Source organism: Amblyomma maculatum, chromosome 1 (assembly GCF_055883805.1).
Source record: "Amblyomma maculatum isolate TAMU_Amacu chromosome 1, ASM5588380v1, whole genome shotgun sequence".
Taxonomy (NCBI): Eukaryota; Metazoa; Arthropoda; class Arachnida; order Ixodida; family Ixodidae; genus Amblyomma; species Amblyomma maculatum.
In genome coordinates this window covers 190,547,509-190,570,179 of record NC_139344.1, presented here as the reverse complement: position 1 = coordinate 190,570,179, position 22,671 = coordinate 190,547,509, and the positions used below count along the sequence as shown (strand labels likewise).

Sequence of the window (22,671 nt, the reverse complement as noted above, 5' to 3'; positions counted from 1 at the left end):
TAAGGAAAGGATAAGGAAGTTTGCGCTTTTCAAGGACAGCCTTTTTTTTTCCTGCTGCTTTAAAACTAAATGGCACTGGTATGTCGATAAGTGAAGACTACTCTCAGCAGGTTCGTCGTTGTAGAAGTAACCTTATCGTTTATGCGCGAGAACAAAACTTCGAAGCTAAATTGAAGTACAGCAAGACGTATATTTACGATGGTGCAACCGATCCCGTAAGGGAGCATACGCAATAGCAAACAAAACGTGGGCCGCCGTGGCTTAGACAACACTTATCAGAATGCCCATTCATCGTTATCAACTGTAGGAGCCTGAAGAATAAGGCAGATGAATTTGCGAGCCTTTTGCGCATTTCACAACCTGATATTGTGACCGGGACTGAATCCTGGTTAGAGCCTGGTATATCGGATTGTGGAATGTTTCCATCGCAATATTTAGCTTATCGGAAAGACCGTAATCGGCAGGGCGGAGGAGTGTTCATCCTTGTGCATAAGAGAATACGATGTGCGCCGTTACACTACGATGACGTGTCTTCAGAATATGTTTGGTGTAGAATATTGCTTTCTAGCCGTAGGAGCCTTGTGGTGGGATCGTTTTACAAGCCACCGTCGTCAACAAGCATAGAGCCATTTCGTAGCCTTTCACAATCACTGTCAGCATTGTCATCGGAAACCATTCTACTGGGAGGTGACTTTAACATGCCTGAAATTGTATGGCATGACCGCTGTCCTGTGGCAACAAGCGGCTCTGGCCTCCAGTCTGCCTTCTGTGAGCTGGTACGGAATGAACTTGTTCAGTTTGTTTATTTCCCAACACGTTATGGCTCAGCTGGAGGGAGTATATTAGACTTGTTGTTTAGTAACAGTGAAGGTTTGGTGGAATCAGTTATGGCAGCGCCAGGAATGAGTGATCATGAGGTCGTATCTGCAACAATATTACGCAAACAGTTAGAAATCATCAAGAATTGCCCTAGACAGATTTTTATATATGAACAGGGTAATTATGAGGCCATAAATGAGGAGTTGAAATTATTCCTGCCTGTATTTCTGGAACGTGGCAGTCAGTGCAATGTAAAAACATTATGGGATATGTTCAGAGACAAACTTCTCTCTTTGGTCGCTAAATATATTCCTTCTAGGGTCGTATCATCTAGGCTTAGAATAGACAATCCGTGGATTAATAAGGAGCTGCGTCTATCAATTAGAAAAAAAAGCAGGGGTATACAAGGCTTTCAAAAAAAAACTCCAAACCAGAACTTGTATGATAGGCTTAGAACTGTAACTAAAAACTCTAAGCAGGAATTAAGAACTGCAAAAAGAACATACTTATCGTCTCTAGCGGATAAAATAAAATCTAATCCAAAGGAATTATGGCGGTACGTCAAAAGTAACAAAAAAAAAACAATGTTGGTGTTCCTGCTCTCAGGCACGAAGGGAAATTATTAACAGATGATACTGAAAAGGCTGATTACTTCAATGAATATTTTCATTCTGTTTTCACAGCATACCGTCATACGCCGTTATCTGAAATACATGAGCAATTACCTCAAATGTAGGCCATTGTTGTGAACGAAGCTGGAGTTAAGGCGCTCTTGAACAATCTAAACTCGCATTCTGCTCACGGTCCAGATGGCGTGTCAAATCACGTATTGAAGCGCTGCGCCCGAAGTATTGCACCTTATTTGGTTGATTTATTTAGGAAGTCATTAAATTCTCAACAACTACCTAGTGAATGGAAAATGGCAAATGTAACTCCTATTTTCAAGGGTGGCTCTCGTGATTTGGTAACCAATATTAGACAGGTATCTTTGACATCTGTTTGTTGTAAAACGTTGGAGCATGTTGTGTATTCGGGACTTATTAAGCACCTTGATGACCATGGTTATTTCATCCCGACCCAGCATGGATTTCGCTCGGGATTATCCTGTAGCACACAACTTGTACAATTCAACCATGACGTTGCATATGGTTTTAACAATTGTACACAGATAGATGCTATATTCTTTTTATTTCAGAAAGGCGTTTGACGTAGTCTCGCATAACTTACTTCTACACAAACTTTCATATATTTGCCTTCCCGATTAACTTTACGGCTGGGTGAAAGATTACATGTACGAAAGGCAGCAAAAAGTGGCTCTAAATGATGTGACGTCGCAAATGGTTGAAGTTTTGTCAGGTGCGTGCCACAAGGATCCGTCCTGGGGCCGCTCCTGTTCCTCGTGTATATCGATGATTTAGCTGAAGGCCTTGCTTCGAATGTAAGATTATACGCTGATGACTGTGTTGTGTATAACACTGTGTCATGTGCAGAAGATATGAGAGTGTTGCAGTCTGATCTTGAAAAAATCTGTTCCTGGTGTGTCAAATGGAAAATGGACCTGAATGTAGCAAAATGCTATCATGCGCAGTTCACGAACAAAAAGAACAAGTTGTCTAGCTCATACTTCATAAATAATGCTTTAGTACAATGTCTCTACGAATTCAAATATCTGGGCGTCACATTAACGGCGACATTGGACTGGACAAATCACATTCAAACTACATGTGCTAAAGCATGTCGCCTTTTAAATCTTTTTCAAAGAAATTTCAAGTGTGCACCAAAAGCCCTGAAGGAAACATTGTACCTCTAATATCAGGCCGGTGTTAGAATACGCGTGTGTGGCTTGGGACCCCTTCACAAAAACCCTTGATAAGTTAGAGCGTGTTCGAAAAAGGGCTGCAAGATTCGTCACCGGCTATCTACGACTACGGAATTAGAGGTTCTCAAAGCAGGGAAAGTGTAGGTTGGAAACTGCTCTCCGCAGGAAAATCTTCCGGTTAAAGCTTTTGAACAACATTAACAATAGTAACGCACGAATTGATAGGAACACATATTTAAAACAACCTCATTATTAGTCTAAGAGACGAGACAGTTCCGAAAAAATCAGGCCTTATCAAGGTCGCATAAATGCGTTTACGTTTTCATTCTTTCCACGCTCAATTTAAGATTGGAATTTACTCCCGGATGAGGTCGTATCTGCGCCCAATTTTTCACTAGCCATCGAGAACATTATATGAATCTGTGTTACTTCACAGGCAGTGTACTTTATTGTGAAACTGAGTCACACATTTTTGTTCGGTGTGTCTTTTACACTTGGCATTGGATGTGCGTCCATTTTTTTTTGTTAAAACATTTTTTTTTTAGAACTGATTGTATGCTTTCGCTTCAGCTTTTCTGTTTGCTTTATGTTTGCTACTAACCCCCTTACGACAATGCCCAATGGGCGCTGTAGGTATTTGTAATAAATAAATAATAAAATAGTAAGAAATAAATAAATAAACATCCTTTTTCTGCACGCAAGGTGGGAGAAAACATTACGAATTTCGAAACGGATCGAGGTTCATGATTACAAGGTAGATGACGTTCCAGAAATTGACTACTTAGATTTACACCCACTTTGACACCAGCACCAATGATACTGAAAGTTCATGGCAACATTTCTGGGGTGTCATTAGGTTTTGCATTAACTCTTGACATAATTCATGAAAGACGCAAAATTAAGCGACTTCGGAAGCAGCGCAAGGCATTAACACTGCAGTCTGTACTAAAACAGCTATTACAAAACAAAGTCAAAGAGGCTAGAAACACAATTTTTCGTCGCAAGCTTGAAGCGTTCGTAAAAAAACAGTCGCAAAAGTGTCTGGCGTCACCTAAAGGAAACCAAACAGGAGATAACAAGAACACAGGTCAACGGTTTCGTTATAACTAACGAAAGCTCAATTGCAACCAGCTCAATAATTTTCAAAATATATTTACGAAATATGAGGAATATCATTGACAAAATTTTGCTTCTGTTCCTGTAAGCGATCTCTAGTGATAACTCGAGAGGGATTTGTGGCACCGGTACTTAGCCTTGATACCAGAAGGTCTACATGAGGCATGATGGTATTCCTAATGTTTTTACGAAGTGGTATGCCGAGCATCTCTCTGGGTTTCTAACAGACATTTTCAATTTGCGCTTAAAAATGGGTAAGATAACGAACGACTTGCGCTCAGCTCGGGTAATTCCAGTTCAGGCGCAGGGTGACTGTTTATTCGTTTTTAATTATCGACCAATTGTTATTGCGAGCACATGTTGTAAACTTTGGCAACATGTCGTTACGTGTTATATACGAGATTTTGAAAAGCTTTTGGCTTCCAGAATGGCTCTAGAAAGGGCGTTTCCACTGTCACACAGTTTTTGTCAACAGTGCATAAATTTTAGCTAGTGATTGATGCCGCAGGTCAGATGGATGTGTTCTTGGGCTTTCGTAAGGCGTTTGATAATGTACCCTATGGCAAGCTGTTGCATAAGTTGGAACACATGCGCCGTCCGTCTAGTGTTGTTACTCAGTAGATCAGTACGTACCTTAAATAACAGACGCCAATATTACAAAATAACAATTCTTCAGATCTATACTTCCTGTCAGCTCAGACGTTCTCCAGGGCAGTGTGTTGGGTCCTCTGCTGTTTTTAATATATGTAAATGATTTGGTTTATGTACTTGATCAAGTGTTATCTTTAAGATTGTTGGCAGATGAATGTCAAGAAGAAATGTCAAGTAAAAGTGGGGATATTACTGTGCAGAAATTTTTTGTAGCGATTTCCATCTGGGGTGTACATTTGGTGACAAAGCCTAATAAGGAAGAAAAAAGGTGGCACTCATGCGCATAACGCGTAAAAAAATACCCAATGCATTTACTTTCACTTAAACGAACACTCGCATTACAGAAGAGAAGTATAAGTATCTAGGCGTTACACTAACTAATAAACTTGCCTGGTCCACGCATAATTTTGACAGAACAGCGTTGGCATTAAACAATCTATGGGCAATTAAAATAAAACTGAAAGATGCATCTTTCAATAAGATCACAGCGTTTAACGCCTGTATAATAACTTGGTTTGAGTATGCCTCACTGGGATGAGACCCACATTATGTTATCAAACTATATCAGAGCGCTTTCAGAGAAACATCTGCAGTTTATTTACGGGTAGCATAAAAATGGACGATTCGCTGACTACTTTAATGTTAGAAAACGATATTCATCACTTGAAACGCTCAAAAAGATTAGCCGCTCCACACTACTTCATAAATTCACTTCCAGTGATCTCAACGTAGCTATTCCAGTTTGTCTCAAGCGGAGTAGCCCCAGCAGGTAACGAAACATATAAAGCAACATTCGTTAACTCCAACATTTGTCCGGACTAGACGTACAAATAGTTTTTTCCCAAGAACAATAGAACAAATGCCCTTTCGGACAGCGCAGTGTCGGGTCCGATTATGTTTCGGGTAAGCTTAAGGTTATCAAATTATCTGATTATCTGATTATCAAATTTCGTTAATATTTGTTGTTTTTGATGTTTTGTTGTTTGGAATTGTTGTTTTTGATTTATATGTTGTTGTTTTTTACTCCCTTCTAATTTTGTTCAGAGCTCATCCTGCTTGGACCATTGTATTAGCTCTATAGTGTGCATAAATAGAGATTTTTTAGCAGAAGGAGGTATATTAGCGCAGACGTATGCCGGATTACCGGATGCCTCCGGGTGGGGGCAATCGCGGGCACTGCGCGTGCGTTAGAAGGGTCCGGTAAACTAGCATACGTTTACGGTAGTATGCCGCCGCTCTGCTAAACCTCTCTAATAATAAATAATAGATATTCCGAGAAACGTTTTCTGCTGTTCTCTGACTTTCCGATACTCTTAGACTATAGGATTTCGAAACATCAGAAATGAAACTTCACGTACAGTTCCGTCCACAATAATACGGAGTACACCTTGGCAATACAAACTGTTCTCCCGCATAGCCTAATCAGTATTAGAAGTTACTGAATACATATGTTAACGCATTATTTATTTATCTTCCATACCCTCATTCGTCTAAGCATTATAGAGGGGAGTGGTGTTACATAAATGATAACAAACAGAAAGCGGCAATTTTAGCAAACGCAATGGAATACAAAATTTTTGAGCAGTAAACTAGAACACATACAAATATTAGCAAAAGTGTTCATGACATTCATTTTATTTATTTATTTCGAGATACTGTCAATCCGGAGAGGGATTGTAACGGGAATGTACAACATTTCGAGCCCACCGTGGTGGTGCAATGTTTAGGGAGCTCGACTGCTGTGTCCGAATATGCGGGATAAAATCTTGGCCGCGGCGGCCGCTTTTTGGAGGCGAAAAGCAAGGCGCTCGTGTGCTGTGCGAAGTCAATGCACGTTAAAAACCCGTGGTCGAAATTTCCGGAGCCTCCCAGTATGGCGTTTCTCATAGCCTGAGTCGCTTTGGGATGTTAAATCTTCTAAATTAGACCAAACCAAACCTAAACATTTCCAATAATTATTTAGGACGCCATACAAACATGAGAAAAACTTATGAAAAAAAAAAAAAGGAAAACGGGATGCGTGTGAAAGGAACTAAATCAAATCACAAAACAAAATGCAGATAGTGACTGACGAAAAACGTCAAAATGGCGTGCTGCTGTTGCGCTCGTGTATGGCCTAAAGTAACCGTCATGTCTTCCCTACGGAACGCTTGTGAAAATTTTCAACACCAGGAGCATGCTCCCTAATCTTCTGGCAGCACCTGCACGCAGTATATGTAGATAACTCGAGCTGGAAGCCAATGATCTCGTTTTCGGCCTGTGTTTTACCTGGACAAGCGCTCGACACAACTTATCCTGGTTTGGCCATAACAGTCACGTGCAGATAAAAAGCAGCCAATGATTAGCTACAGGCCAGTATTCAACCCCTCTGAATTCTTCTGCAAAACCATCAGTAAATTGTGATTCTGATTTCTTTAAACCCTTTGTTAAAAAAAAAAAAAAAAGTCCAATCAGAAATGGAACATTTACTGAAGGCTTTTATTTGTTCGTCACCAGTGCTATGTTGACGAATAAATAAGCTGTGGCTTGAAAAGAATTCGTAACTACTACTTTTTCAACGCCTCAGAGTTACCTACCGGCTGGTTAGGTAGCTCCGTCTCAGCGAATTTCTATATAGAGCGTAACATAAGGAAAGCAGGTCGGTGTCACGAGTACTACGAAGTAATTACCTTTGACCATGAGTCAACTAGCCCGAAAGCAAACACGGTCAGATTTTCAGGATATACCCCGATTTTTCGTGGATCCACAACCTACTGGCTGCAAGCGATTGCATACTATATTTCGCAGTAAAGTTATGTAGTTCTTTTAATTTCTTATGTGCTGTAGTGTCAAATAGACGCTCCAGAAAAAGAAATAATCTGCGTCTAAATGCGGCAAACCTTCACACCCTTTTCATTGCGGACATTAATTATCTTGAAAATTTTAAGCATTGGGAAACACGAAAGACATGCCCCGCCGTGCCCAATGATGCGGGATCGAATACGCAGCCGATGGAGGAGAAAAGCAAGGCGCCCTTCTGTTGTGCGATGTCAGTGCACGTCAAAGGACCCCTGGGTGGTCGAAATTTTTGAAGCCCAGCACTATCTCTCAGCTTGAGTCGCTTTTAAACGTAAATTCCATAGATCGAACCAAATCAAACCAAACCAAATTAAAAAAAAAAAAGAAATATACTGAGATGATAAAACAGCTAACGCGCCATAGTTTAGGCCTTTTTTGTTCCACTTCGTCTTTTTCGTTTTACCGGGCTGCTACAACTCAATATTACGATTTACATATTATCAATTCCATTTCAAGCTTAGACTTTAGAGTGGACGTATGCAAGTTTATCTAGCCTTTGATCGCACTATTCGTGCACTAGGATAGCAAGATTTTTTTTTTCTCCCATATATTAATAGGATATCATCATCCTCAGCCTGACTATAGCCACTGCAGGGCGAAGGCCTCTCCCATATTTCTCCACTTAACCCGGTTCTGTGCTAGCTGCATCCACTTGACCCCTGCAAACGTCTTAACCTCATCCGCCCACCTAACTTTCTGCCGCCCCCTGCTACGCCTTCCTTCCCTTGGAATCCAGTTTGTTACCCTCAGCGACCATCGGTCGTCCTCTCTTCGCACTACATGTCCTGCCCATGTCCATTTCTTATTCTTGATTTCCATCAAAATGTCAGTGACTTGAGTTATTTCTCTGACCCACTCTGCACGCTTCCTATCTCTTAACGTTATCTCTACAATTTTTCTTCCCATAGCCCTCTGCGTTGTCCTCAACTTAAGTAGAACCCTCGTTAGCTTCCACGTTTCAGCCCCATAGGTAAGTGCAGGTAAAATGCAACTATTGTTTACATTCCTCTTGAGCGATGCCGGTAAGCTGCTAGTCATAATCTGCGAGTGCTTGCCAAATGCGCTCCATCCCAATCTTATTCTTCTTGTTATTTCCTTTTCATGGTCCGGATCTGCGGTTACTACCTGTACTAAATAGATATATTTGCCTACTACTTCCAGTGCTTCTCTACCTAACGTGATTTGCTGTTCCTTCCCTAGACTGTTGAAAATTACCTTAGTCTTCTGCATATTGATTTTCAAGCCTACCTTTCTACTTTTTCTGTCTGTCATCAATCATTATTTGCAGTTCATCCCCTGGGTTACTTAGCAAGGTAATGTCATCAGCAAATCGCAGATTACTGAGGTATTCTCCATCTACCCTTATCCCTAACTGCTCCAATTCCAAGTCTCTGAGTACTTCTTCTAAGCAAGCTGTGAGTAGTGCTGGGGAGATGGTGTCTCCTTGCCTAACACCTTTCTTTGTAGGAATTTTGTTGTTTTCATTATGCAGAACTATGGTTGCTGTGCAGCCACTATATATATATATATATATATATATATATATATATATATATATATATATATATATATATATAATCTTCCAACACTTGCACGTACGGCTCGTCTACACCCTGATTTCGCAATAGTAATCTGACCGTACTGTGCGATCGAACGCGTACAGAACAGGTGTTGGTAGGGAAAGGCCGAGCTACGCCGCCGGCCGTTCGCCCGTATAACCTCTGGTCTGGTGCCGGAGGCGGCCGCGTGGCGGCGACACCGTTTGTGGAAGTTGCAAGTTCCCTGTCATGTTACCACCCGACCCACTGACTTTACCTTGCTCCTTCGAGGTGCTCGTGACCTGGCAGAGGGAATAAGCAGACAGCCAGAAGATGGATATACCATACACAAGAAACGGAGAAACTGAACTTAATAATAAACGCAGGCGACATGTAGCACTGAAAACACTTGCCCACTTTTGAGCGCCAGTGTTTTTAGTGATACGTGTCGCTTGAGCTGTTTGTTACTTTAACTAACAGCTCAAACTTTCAGCCACCAAAGCTAGCTGAGCTTAGCGCTTAACAGTCAGCCATACATTTTGACAATACGCAACTCCTGAGATCCCTTCTCGCAATTCTCGCCTTCGCGACAGTCGGAGCCAACTTCGCCAAAGGAGATCCGCATAGCACAACACTACGCGCCCTTTTATAAATGCGTTAGAAATTTTTGAAAAGTGGGCGGTGGCCCTGGGAGCAGGGCGCCGCCGGCTGTGCTAAGGCACAGTCTGTAAAAACGTTTTGTCAAAAATCTTCTTGCCTGCAAAAGATTTGGAATGCTGTGAATGTATTACTAGCCAAACGATGTGGCCCGCTCACAAGCCAGCCAAACTTTTGACAAAGACTGTACTTTCATGTCCCCGGATCTTCTCGACTGCGGTCGCACAATACCGAACCTTGTGTCCGCCTTCTGTCACATTCGCCGCGAGTTATCAGGTACCTTGCTAATGGTATTTATTTTGCGTCGGTCGAAAGCAAAACGAACCTGCGCTTTTATATAGATTCTATTTTCCTCTATGATACTGCTGCTGTGTCGTATCGTCTTCTGAGTATTTCGTAGCAATAAATCGAGCGCATGTGTGGCAAAGAACGTTCATTTTAGTGGTTGTTTCATTCATTGATATGAATTTGATCTCAGCTTCCACTGAGTTCTAATGAAGTTAGGAGATCGAATGAACACTAAAAACGTCTAGATGTGGTCGAAAGAGGTGGGCATTTGACCTCAGAAAGTCCAACCTCACCTCCTCAACCTCAATAAAAACTTTCTGACCTCCCTCAACCTAAACCTCATGCACTGAGATTGAGTTTCGCCCATATGACTCCACCACATTTTTCTCAGGCCACCACCGACCTCACTCAGCCTCACCTCAAACTCAAAGCGTGAGTTTGAGGTCGGTTGCTCTTATAAAGCCTCATGGCGCAAATTCTGTGCGGTCACACGCCAGAAGGATGACATAAATTTTAAATAACGTTGAATACGTTGATCGAGGTTTACTGGTAAAGTAAAAAAGAAAGAAAATGAACCTTTGCCGATGGGGCTACTGATTTATAGCAGGCTGACTTTATAACGGCAGTATAATGGTCAGTTTCAACTCTTCACATTTTGTTTTTATAATTTATATTTTATTAGGGTGACCTTTCGTACGACCTAATTCCCGCTGTAATGCTTGTGTGTCCTTGGAGCTGCTGGATGCGAACCCCTGAAGGTACTTTAGTCTGCAGTGAAGCTCCGCACATATTTGTGACCGTGCCACGGTGTTTTCTTCACAAGCAAGTAACCGTTTCTTGGTGGAAACCTTTTCCAACGATTTGAAATCGAATCGGATGGCAAAATCCCAAGCATTCTTTCTTCATTGTTACATCTCTGTTATAAAACAAAACAGATCTACCCCTTACGTATAGGAATAGAGGGAAGCTGCAATAGAATATTTTTTTTTATTAAATTAACATCTCACGTGTGACTTATCACAAGACGCGGACGGAACACAATAATTGTCATACGCAGATACGCTTCGTTACGAAAGGTAAAGCGTGCTTGCACTGTTGTCTTAACGCTACTTTCCATAATTCTGACGAGAGGGTTGTGCTGCATGGAGCAAACGCAGTGAAAGATTATTGGAAGGATTACCCTCTCTTCTACCTATAATAAATAATGATTAATTTTTAGCCTGAAAACAGACCTTTTATCATTCATGTAAATTAAAGAAATAATACGTTGGAGTAGAGATAATTCGCGCATTACCTTGGTACCCTGAAAGAAGCTCAACTGCTGGTTTCCTTGTCCATACAACCTTTTGTCGCAGTGAATGCATTCCAAGTTTAGTTTTTTTCGTTTCTTTTGCGTAGTTAATGTTACAGAAATGATCCTAGATTCCTTTGGCAATTCAATAACTGCGCGCGCAGACATCATCGGCATATTTAGAATTTTTCGCTATATCTGCCAAAACCACACCTAACAGCGTACTGTATGCAACCATGCTTGTCATGCACCCTGGACGCCGAAAGCAACATGCTTTATGTCGAGGCTTTATACCAAAAAGGAAAGAGCCTCTGCCCGCACCACATATCTATAGCAGGCGAAAGAATTAAAAAAAAAAAATGCTGTGAAAACCAAATAAAAACTAAAAGGAAGGGATAAAAAAAAAGGAAGGTGATCTACCATCGGCGAAACCAGAACCCTGGGAGCGGGCACAGCGGAAGAGTTTATTTGCTTTATACTTTCTTTTTTTGTTTTTGTTTTTGTAAGGTAGCAATGCTTTACAATTTTCTTGATGTCTAACATTGTTAACAATACGACAGACCTCGAGGAAGGGCGGAACTCAGCTGGGAAGGGCAGAAACTGCTGTCATAAATTACAGCAAGTCATCAACCGCGGCCACGGCTGTGTGTCTTCACTTCAAAAAGATGCACCCCCTTTTCCTCTGAGTCCGAACACAGGAGGAAATGACGGCTTCGGCAAATGGCGAACATTTACATACTGCTTTTTTTTTTTTTTCGATTTCGGGCGGCTCACCGATGCCGTTTGAGGACAACTTACAAGCGGACGTTCCAGGGACGTGTGGTGTCAATGAGAACGCGAGGCTGAGGCACCAGCTTCTAGTCACGATGAGACAAGCACAGCCGCTGGAAGAATAGAGCGCGAGCAGTTTTACTATGTTACGGAAGCCTGTTGCGTTTTTTTTTTTTTTTTGACTGCATAACTCTTTCTTTAAGAGATGAAGGCCAGCGGGCGGTAAGTAGGGTGGCGTCGTTTAAACGGAGGAGAGCAGAGTTCGAACACTGACTGGCGTATACCCCCTGCGAAACGATGTACAAGCGACAGTAGTCCGCGCAGCCGACGAGGCGTTCCGAGAAGCGAAAAGGGCTTGTCTTTTTTATTTCTTTAGACGAACAGGAATACGCCAGTCAGAGGGGAACGCACAACTAAAAGCCAGATAAGTAAAAAAAAAAAAAAAGGTCGCGAGAGGAAGAATCTGAAAGTTGCTTCTGCTTTTATTTTTCCTAGGGGGAAAGGGGGGGGGGGGGGAGTGACGATTGTCCGTATCACTGAAAAGTGGCCACATCACAGTGGTTGCGAGTAAACGGGTGTACGAGCATCAGAGGGGGCACTGACGATATAAAACGAAAATAAGGAAAGAATAAAGAGAAGAGGAGACGCAGACCATCACTCACGCATTCACACGCTCGAGCACCGCGCACGCATCTCACTCTCTCGCCCACACTGCCACTGTCCTTGTAACTCTCAGCCCCGTTTCTACGGTAGCCCACTGTGCATCGCCTAGTTAACCACCCTGCTTTTCTATGCTACTATTTCTCTCCCTCTCAGCACCGTTGACAGAAACGCACTTAAAACTACCTTAAGCTCACAAACTCACAGAGGGAACCCCAAAACAGAAACTGAGGCGCGCGTATGTGCAGTGGCTTACTTTCCAAGAAATGCCGAGGGGTTCCCGGTTCCGCGCTTCGTCCGCTAGTTGAGATCGGACACCGGTTGTGGAGCCGAAAGAGCACAAGCCACCACCACCACCAGCTTACGAACAAAAGGCGCACCCGCCACTTTGGCTGCAAGCTGTAAAACGGAGGGGAGGCCCTGAGAGAAACAAACGTGTAAATGATAAAGGCGCTCACTCACATAGGGTATGAGAAAGGGGTGCGCAGCAGGGTTTCAGCACTCGTCTCAGATTGTTCCCACCTTTTTGTGTGGATAGATGCTGTCTTTCCATAGGCACTTGTCAGTCACGTGTCTGTCCGTCAATGATTCTTCGAGAAGTGCACATTAAATTCATCTTTTTATGTGAGGGTTAGTTTAATGTCTAGCGACAGAGAACAAACTAATAATGGTAAAAATAATGATAAACAGTGCATTTCACTGATACAACTACGATCTACCGTCTTATTGCTTTCCATCGGATTAACTCGTACCATATACTAATAGCAAAAGCAGATTTTATTTTCTAAAATACAGGGTCTTCGTGGGGTGACTTCTCATCAAGGCATTCATCGCTCGTCTCTTCTGCTTCCTAACTTGTTCTTTCCATATGCCCCTCTGAAGCCTCCTCTCTTTTGCCATCCTCCGCGAGCAATACCTTAGTTGCTGGGTCTTGCGCTTTCCTCTTTTCTGCTACTCGAGTTTTTTTTTTTTTCGAGAAGTCGACTCACCAACTTAGGTCTCGAAACCTTTAGAGTTTGCGTAGACTTTCTTTACTTCCCAAACCAGCTCGGAATGGAGGCGGGATCCTGTTTCAACTTCTTTCGAAGGCTCTTGCAGCCGTCGTCCGGCCCCATTCGTTTGTCGCTCTGCACTTTCTGCCCCCCCCCCCCCTCCCCCCCTTTTTTTTTTATTTCGAACACAACACGCACACTCACAAGCCGTTCGTTACATGCGCGTTGGTAACCAAAACAGTGTACACGACAGGCATTACGAAAGGTGTTTGCCGGCTGTTTCATCGCTGTGGGAAACAATAATAGTTTCGACCACATAAGGCGACCTTACTAAGTTAAGACCTCACTCAACCTCAAACTCACGCATGAGGTTGAGGTCTCGTTTGCGGACCTCACTCAAAACTATTTCAGCTGTGGCCAACCTCATCTCAACTTCACCTCACTCCGTGAGGTTGAGGTCGTTTTGAGTTTGAGGTTGACCTCATGAGTTTGAAACCTCATGAGGTTGCCCACCTCTCTGACGCAGCCCTCAAACCAACCAGTTCTAAATACGTCGCGGTTTATTGCCTTTAATCTGCGAGCCACTTGCAGTGAGCGGTTGAGGGCAACGTCCTGACAGCAGGTCGACACCATTGGTTGCGGGGCATTATCTTTTGTGAAGCATTTGCCTCTCCATTCTATTTAGGTTGGTACCTGACGGAGTATATCTTTGTAATAAAGTATGTCCTACTGCCAGGGATGCAGCATACCAGCCGTGGTAGCAATGTCCACAAGCTGCTTGTCGCAATCATTTTCTGCCATTGCGATCGTTAGGCTTTCAACTTCCATGTTTTAATGCTCGTATGCCTGAGGGGCTCATATGCCCATAATATGCTCATATTCTCATATGCTCATATGCCTGTGTAGCAGGGGGCAGGAGAAATGTAGGTGGGCGGATGAGGTTAAGAAGTTCGCAGAGGTAAAGTGGATGCAGCTAGCACAAGACCGGGTTAATTGGAGGAATATGGGAGAGGCCTTCGCCCTGCAGTGGGTGTATTGCAGCTGATGATGACGATGCCTGTGATGATGAGCAGCATCGTGCGCTGGATGAGAGGAGGTGGAACCACTAGAGCACTCAAGCGCTGCAGCGGGCCAAGCAGACATGGCAGTATCTGAATTATCCTAATATAATTACTTTTCGGTAATTTGTAACGTACTTATTTTTCTGGTGGTGTAGTGACTTAGTAATGTAATTAAAATTTCCAGGGAAGTTGTTCAGCGACAAGAGTAATTTCAATCGAAATTAACTTTACAAAATGCAGTTACGCCCGCTATAGTGCCCATGGGGGCCATGGGGTCGAAATTAGAGTTGAAGCACCCAAGGTGAATTTCTGGGACCAATGTAAAAATAAAAAGCCTGTCTCGAGGGCTTCAAACGTTGTAGAAAGCTCTGTGCAGCAAGGCATTGGCTGGCTTCGCCGCTAGTTTGCGAAGTTTAGCGCAATGAAAGGGACGAGGGTTGCACCCTGCTTCTGTTTTCGTTGTTTTGCAGCGGTTGCCCTATCTTCGTAATAGCGCGTGGAAGGAAGAGGCAATAAATGATTGTGTGAGATGAAATTTGGCATGACGAATGTGCACATGTCTCTTCTAGAGAGGCTGCTGTTTCGTTTTACTGTTTACTTTGCTCTTTTGTGTGGAATTCAAAAACAAACAATGTAAAACTAATTTCAAGTAATTGCATCACTTTTTGAAGTAGTTGTAATGCAATATAATTAAGTTTGTGTAGAAGTAATTGATAATGTACTGTAATTACACTTGAGTGACTTTTAACTACAGAATAAATCCGCTCGTTTCATCCTGCACAACTATCATCGTACCGCTAGTATTTCAGCAATGAAGCGCATTTTGAACCTCCTTCTTTGGCGTCTCGTCGTAAACTTTCGCGCATTTGTTTCTTTCATAAAATATTTCACACTTGCCCCCAAATTCGTGCCGTACTCATTCCCCCGCCTTCGTACATCTTTTCTCGACTGGATCATGCACACAAGATTGGGATTTCTTGATTCAGGACACAAACATGCTGCGAATCTTTCATCCCTCGTACCTCCAAGGACTATAACCACCTTCCCGCTCCGACCGCCAGCATTGAAGACATTGATGATTTTCGTACTGCCGTAGCAAACATTGTATATGTAGTCGACTAACTTGTCTGGGTTGTTTTCTATTTTTTTTTTTGGTTACGTTTTGTACCCTCCACCCTCCTCTGTAATGCCTCTGGCCTTGAGTGTAAAATAAATAAAAAATTTTTTTACAACATTTTTTTTTAAAGCAGTTCTGCCATACATGGCGCCAAGGAAAACAAGTTTCTATGAGCAAGTGAACAAGCTTACAGGCCCGTTACCCAATGCACATTATCGAAAACAAGTTTCTATGAGCAAGTGAACAAGCTTACAGGCCCGTTACCCAATGCACATTATCAACTTTCTCTGCGCGTACCTATTCGTAAACGGCCTTTATTTTCTTGTTAAATGCCGGTTCTAAGCGTGCATTCCCCGTCAGCTTGCTTACGTCTCTCTCTCCAAGCTCGCTCACGCATCGCCGCTCATTTTCGTTTGGCGTTAATTCAAATTTATCGAAATCCTTCGCTGTGAACACAGCCGAAAGATGCGAGCATCACGAAGCCGCTCCCCCCCCCCCCCCCCCCCCCCCCCCCCCCCCCCCCCGCTTTTATTACCCTTGTCCACCTGCCCCAACTTCGCCTCCGTTCCTCGCTGCAGTAAACAAATGTCTCGAGGGCAGTCGCACCTAAAAGCAGCGCCAGTCAAAAAGAAGAGGACGAAGCAAGAGCCATAATCAGCGACGCAGAGGTACACCCAGCGCCAAGTACATGCGCCACTACGCATTTATACACCTCACACGGTCGGCCGCTTTTAGGCGAGCGCCGGCTGTTTTGTAACTTTTGCTGCCTTAATCAGAAACAAAGATGTATGGATCGTTCTCTCTTCGAAGCTCAGGGCGCGACGTAAATCGCTCCCCTCTCCTTCCCCTGCCAACGAGACCCCTGCAAAAACAGTGACGGGCTCTCGCGAAACGAGCTTCTTGGTCTGTAAATGGGAAGAGCGCCTCTCCTACGAGCTGCTCGTCCGGGGTGCCGCGAAATCACACCCTCGACACCAGGGAGCGAGGATCCTGCCTCTCTCCTTTTTTCACTTAAAAGTGCCGGATTAAGAGGAATTTATCTTAGTTTCCGGAAGCCCATCCCAGTCGCCCTTTACACACTTTTTATAGCTCCACTTTTTACGCGCGCGTGTCGCCGGCGGCCGACGGCCTAATCACTCACGCGCCGGTCTCCTTAGCACCTGCCTTGCCCCCTCCGCCGGAAAAAGGCCACCTTTCGCCGCCGATGCGGGCCCAAGTGCCTTTAATGGGCCTTAAAGATTACGAGGGGCTCCTACGCTGGACGGCCGTGCGCGAGCGCCCAGCGAACGCCACAAAGGCGTCAACTCGATGCGCATTTAATTGCGCGCATGGACGGTCCTGGTGACGTTAATATCCTTCTCCGAGCTCCCCTTTCTTCTTCCTCAATGAGCTGACCTGCTGGCTGAGTACGCGCCCTAAGTGCAAGTCTCCACAAGGAGTACGGTGCGATCGAGCAGTCATCGGCAAAGGCCGCGCTGTGTGGCGCTGCGTCTCTCCAGAACCGAGATGCCTTGCCTGGTTAAAAAAAATCGCAAAAAAGCTCTCGTGCACTGCACACAACAAACGCCTTTGCCGACTGAGTGCCCATGCGGTTAATATATACGTAGGCCCATTGATGGCGACCAACCGGCACGCTCATTTCCGCTACGCCACACATATACGCATTTCAGAGCGAAGAGATGAACCGAATAACCGTTTTCTTCCTTAAGCTGCATGTATCGATCTGAAGTAGAGGCCGGAATGACGGCTATTGTTCACTCCTGCTGCAGTTAGCATACCGGCCACTATCTGACACTGACCGGTAGACAAAATGGCGGCCGATTTAGCTAAGTGTGAATTATGGTGAAGTAGAAATCGTGTTTTTACTTCTATTACGTGTCGCACATGCTCATTTGCATGCAGTCGTACTCAAATACAGCATGCGGAAAACTGAACGATATAAAGCTCCGCCGCAGCGTTAATGGCTCCCGACTGACAGCGTCCCTGGCAGTTCCTCATTCGCGTACATGCCCTCGCTTATTCGTTAATCTCTTAATTTCGGCTTGTATTACATTCCAATTACTAGGAAACGTTTGTAAGGTACAGAATTATGTCAGACAACCCAACATCATGCATCCCAAGATACCATTTATTTCCATCAAAGATGGGGGAGGCGAGGAAAAAGCTGCAATAACAGCTTGACAGGTCCTCGTCCCCAAAGCAGCAGCAGTACACGCAGACATCCCGCCACAGAAAAAAAAAAATTTATATGCTATATATATATATATATATATATATATATATATATATATATATATATATATATATATATATATATATATATATATATATATATACACAATCAGTATACAACGAACCAATCGAGAAATGGGCATGGGCAGGACATGTAGTGCGAAGAGAGGATAACCGATGGTCGCTTAGGGTAAAAAACTGGATTCCAAGGGAAGGAAAGAGTAACAGGGGGCGGCAGAAAGTTAGGTGGGCGGATGAGTTTGCAGGGGTCAAGTGGATGCAGCTAGCACAGAACCGGGTTAAGTGGAGAAATATGGGAGAGGCCTTCGCCCTGCAGTGGGTATAGTCAGGCTGATGATGATGATGAATCGTACAAAAAGAAAAAAACAACAGTCTACTATTTGTACACAACAAAATTATGCACTTATTAACAAACAACTGATTCTTTCCATGCAAAATAAAAGGCGAACACAAATGTCGAAGTCGGAGGAAGATTAGGTACTAATATCAGACAATAAGGAATCATTGAACACTGCGAAAGCACTGCAATGAACAATTTAATGGTAAAAAGGAGCAAAGAAATGTAATACAGCGACGTAAATGTGACTTTTGTTGATAGTTCGTATTTAAGAAGGCATTCACAAATGTATGCATTCATGTAAAGTGAATTAAGCACAGCTTACGTATGAGTAAAGAATATTCAGAACATACAAAGGTAGCAAAAATGAGAAAAACGATACATTACAGGAATACAAATTTCAGTTCATTTGGGTTAAAATAAAGAATATCAATGTTACCCTTTAGGTATGTGTTGAGTATATTAGGAATTCTATAATTAGTCCGGAAGGAATGCACTTTCCAAAACTGGAGATTGCGTGTGGGGTAGCGTGATGGATCCTTCATAGCTAATTAGGTGAACCTTGTTAAACTATTGCATTTAGCTTTCTTTTTTCTGATAAGCCCAAGGCATTGATGATAACTGTACGTTTTCAAAACGTATTGTGCCAAGGTTTTGCATTATAGAGTATGTATCACAGTCTTATTGAGAGCGTATAATAATTCTAATCACCCTTCGCCGTAATATGCTCAACTTGTTGATGTTAGGGTAGTAGTACCCCAGACCAGACTACAATATTGTAAATGAGAGAAAAATAATTATATAAAAGTAACAAAATATTTTTGTGGAGGAAATCTGTCTGTACAAAATGCCGTTAATCGAAGCGAGCTTCATCATCAACATCATCATCAGCCTGACTATACCCACTGCAGGGCAAAGGCCTCTCCCATATTTCTCCACGTAACCCGGTTCTGTGCTAGCTGCATCCACTTGACCCCTGCGAACTTCTTAACCTCATCCGCCCACCTAACTTTCTGCCGCCCCCTGCTACGCTTTCCTTCCCTTGGAATCCATGTTGTTACCCTAAGCGACCATCGGTTATCCTCTCTTCGCACTACATGTCCCGCCCATGTCCATTTCTTCTTCTTAATTTCTACTAGAATGTCGGTAACTTGAGTTATTTCTGACCCACTCTGCACTCCTCCTATCTCTTAATGTTACCCCTACCATTTTTCGTTCCATAGCCCTCTGAGTTGTCCTCAACTTAAGTAGAACCCTCTTGATTAGCCTCCACGTTCCAGCCCCATAGGTGAGTACAGGTAAGATGCAACTGTTGTATACCTTCCTCTTTAGCGATACCGGTAAGCTGCTAGACATAATCTGCGAGTGCTTGCCAAATGCGCTCCATCCCAATCTTATTCTTCTTGTTATTTCCTTTTCATGGTCCGGATCTGCGGTTACTACCTGTCCTAAGTAGACATATTCGCCTACTACTTCCAGTACTTCGCTACCTAATGTAAATTGCTGTTCCTGCCCGAGGCTGTTGAACGTTATCTTAGTCTTCTGCATATTGATTTTCAAGCCTACCTTTCTACTTTTCCTGTCTAGGTCATCAATCATTATTTGCTGATTCTCCATCTGAGGTATTCTCCATCTACCCTTATCCCTAACTGCTCCCATTCTAAGTCTCTGAATACTTCCCCTAAGCGAGCTGTGAATAGTACTGGGGAGATTGTCTCCTGGCCTAACACCTTTCTTTATGGGAATTTTGTTACTTTCTTTATGCAGAACTATGGTTGCTGTGCAGCCACTATACATATATATATATATATATATATATATATATATATATATATATATATAGATATATATATATATATATATATATAGATATATAGATATATAGATATATAGATATATAGATATAGATATATATATATTGTGAGCCTTCTGTGGACCTTCTTTCATTTGTACATGCCATGATCTTCTTCTTTCATTTGTACATACCATCATCATCGTCCCGCGGCGCCGGCCCCCGGCGCGCCCTTGGGTTCGTGATCGGATTAAAACGGTATACAAGGCCGTCACGACCTCGCCGTCTCGACCTAGCCTTCTTTTACAAGTGGTGGAGGCGAAATTTGATCCCCTTGCTGGAGCTACGTTCCGGTCGCCGTTTGGCAACTGCCACCATCGCTATGTCTACCGACAGTACCCACGAACAAGCCGGACCCTCTACCTCGGCTGCACCCCCCCCCCCCCCCCGACTGTGCCCACACGACAGCGCGACCCGCCGTTGTTCGCTGGTCGTCGCGATGAAGACGTCGATGACTGGCTTGACACCTACGAACGCTGCAGTGCCTACAACCGGTGGGACGATGCTCTGAAATTTCTCAACATCTCTTTCTACCTTATTGAGGTCGCCAGGACTTGGTTCATCAACCGCGAGCCCCACACAACTAACTGGACCACCTTCAAACAGCAGTTCCGACAGTACTTCGCCGACCCGACAGTTCGGACTGAGATCGCGAAGACCAAGCTCGCTTCACGCCGTCAAGGTCCTGATGAGTCATATGCGTCTTACATAGAGGCCATACTTGCACTCTGCCGGCGTATTAGTCCCACCATGGTGGCACATGAACGAGTACACCACGTCTTGAAAGGAATCAATTCTACGGCGTATAACATCCTAGTTGCTCAGAATCCTTCAACTATTGACTCCATTATTACGACCTGCCAACGCATCGAGCAGCTGCAGTCCTCCCGATTGCAGCCCGCCAACGCTACTGGCCCGACCTATGCTGATCTCGACCTGCGGGCACTTATTCGAGCCATCATCAGCGAGGAGCTCCAGGCCCTCAAGCCTGTCTGTCGACACGGGTGCGATCACTCTTCCGCAACATCTAATGACGCAGGTCTCCGCAGCATCATCAAAGAAGAGCTGGCAACAATCACCGAACCTATGACATCTGGCCCTCCGGCACCCCGCTCAGTACCGACTTACGCGCACGTCGCAGCACCCCCCCCCCCTCCTTTAGTTCCCCCGCCTCGACCGGCACCAACCTACAATCACGTCAATGCAATAGCGACGGCTCAACCTGCGCCACCCTATTACGCACCTTGGCGCCCCTCCCGACCAATTTGCTATTACTGTGGCATTAGAGGACATATATCCCGCGTCTGTCGTCGCCGCCTCCAGAATGAGCGCCGTAGTTACGATACCTTTGAAAGTGACATCCCTCCAACGTCATATTATCAACGCCGGTTTACTCCAAGCCCACCTCGAAGATCATCCCCACCTCCAGAATCCTCGTCTGAGCCTCGTGGAACCCCTTCATCCCGACGTCGGTCCCTATCCCCATACCGCCGCTCAGTTTCCCCTCTCCGACCCGCAACAACTATCCCTGTCCACCATCCGGAAAACTAAGCGTTGCAGTTTCCGGAGGTCAAACTGCACTCTGCGAACTTACCAAAAGTCCTCCAGATCGCCCGTATAATGTGATTTCTGTTTTCGCTGAAGGATTACCGGTCGAAGCATTGATTGATGCAGGAGCTGCAATTTCTGTCATTCACGCTGATTTGTGCTACCGTTTGCGAAAAGTGACGACACCATATGATGGGCCTGAACTCCGTGGAGCCAATGACGTCCCTTTGCGCCCTTTAGCAAAGTGCACCGTACGAATTGTTATTGACGGCGTTCGCCATCATGTGCAGTTTGCTGTGCTCTCGCCATGTGCGCATCTGATGATTTTAGGATGGGATTTTTTGTCAACCGCTTCGGCGTTAATTTCTTGTGGCGACCGTGTTATCCATATGACAGACAGCGATTTTTCATCTGAAGTTTCTGAACGACATCATCCCCTCGTTGCAGCCGCTGATACTGTTTTGCCTCCTCAGTGCGAAAAACTGCTTACCATTGTTTCTGACCACATCACTGACGGGGACGTACTCATCGCACCATCTCATCGTAATCTTGCACGCGGTATCGCCTTCCCGTCTAGTCTTGTGAGGTTCTGCAACGGCTCAGCGACAGTAGCGGCCACTAACACTTCACGTGAATCCCTCGTGCTCCCAAAAGGAACTTCTCTCCCCTGCATGGTGGATGTTCAACCTTTGTCCTTGATGGTGCTCACCGCCCCTATGCCTCAGCGCCGCGTTCCGCCAGACGTCTCTCTTTCTGTTCTCACAAAGACTATTAATCCTAACCTCACGCCGAACCAACGCCAAGAACTGCTGACATTGCTTCGACACCACCAAGCCATTTTTGATGCCACTTCCCCACCACTGGGACGGACTAGTGTTGTGCACCATCGCATCATTACTGAAGGTAACTCTATCGTTCGCCGACGGCCTTATCGGGTTTCCCTCTCTGAACGAAAAGTAATTAAAGAAACTGTAAATGACATGCTCCATCGCAATATTATTCGTCCCTCGACAAGCCCATGGTCCTCCCCAGTAGTGTTAGTTAAAAAGGACGGCTCGGTACG

The 22,671-nt window shown here is 44.2% G+C and overlaps 1 protein-coding gene across 1 annotated transcript in view; it reads left to right on the top strand.

Moving 5' to 3' along the window:
• LOC146205218 (HEAT repeat-containing protein 3) overlaps positions 1-22,671 on the top strand; it is a 133,409-nt gene that overhangs the window by 783 nt on the left and 109,955 nt on the right. The gene's annotated exons all lie outside the window — the stretch shown is intronic.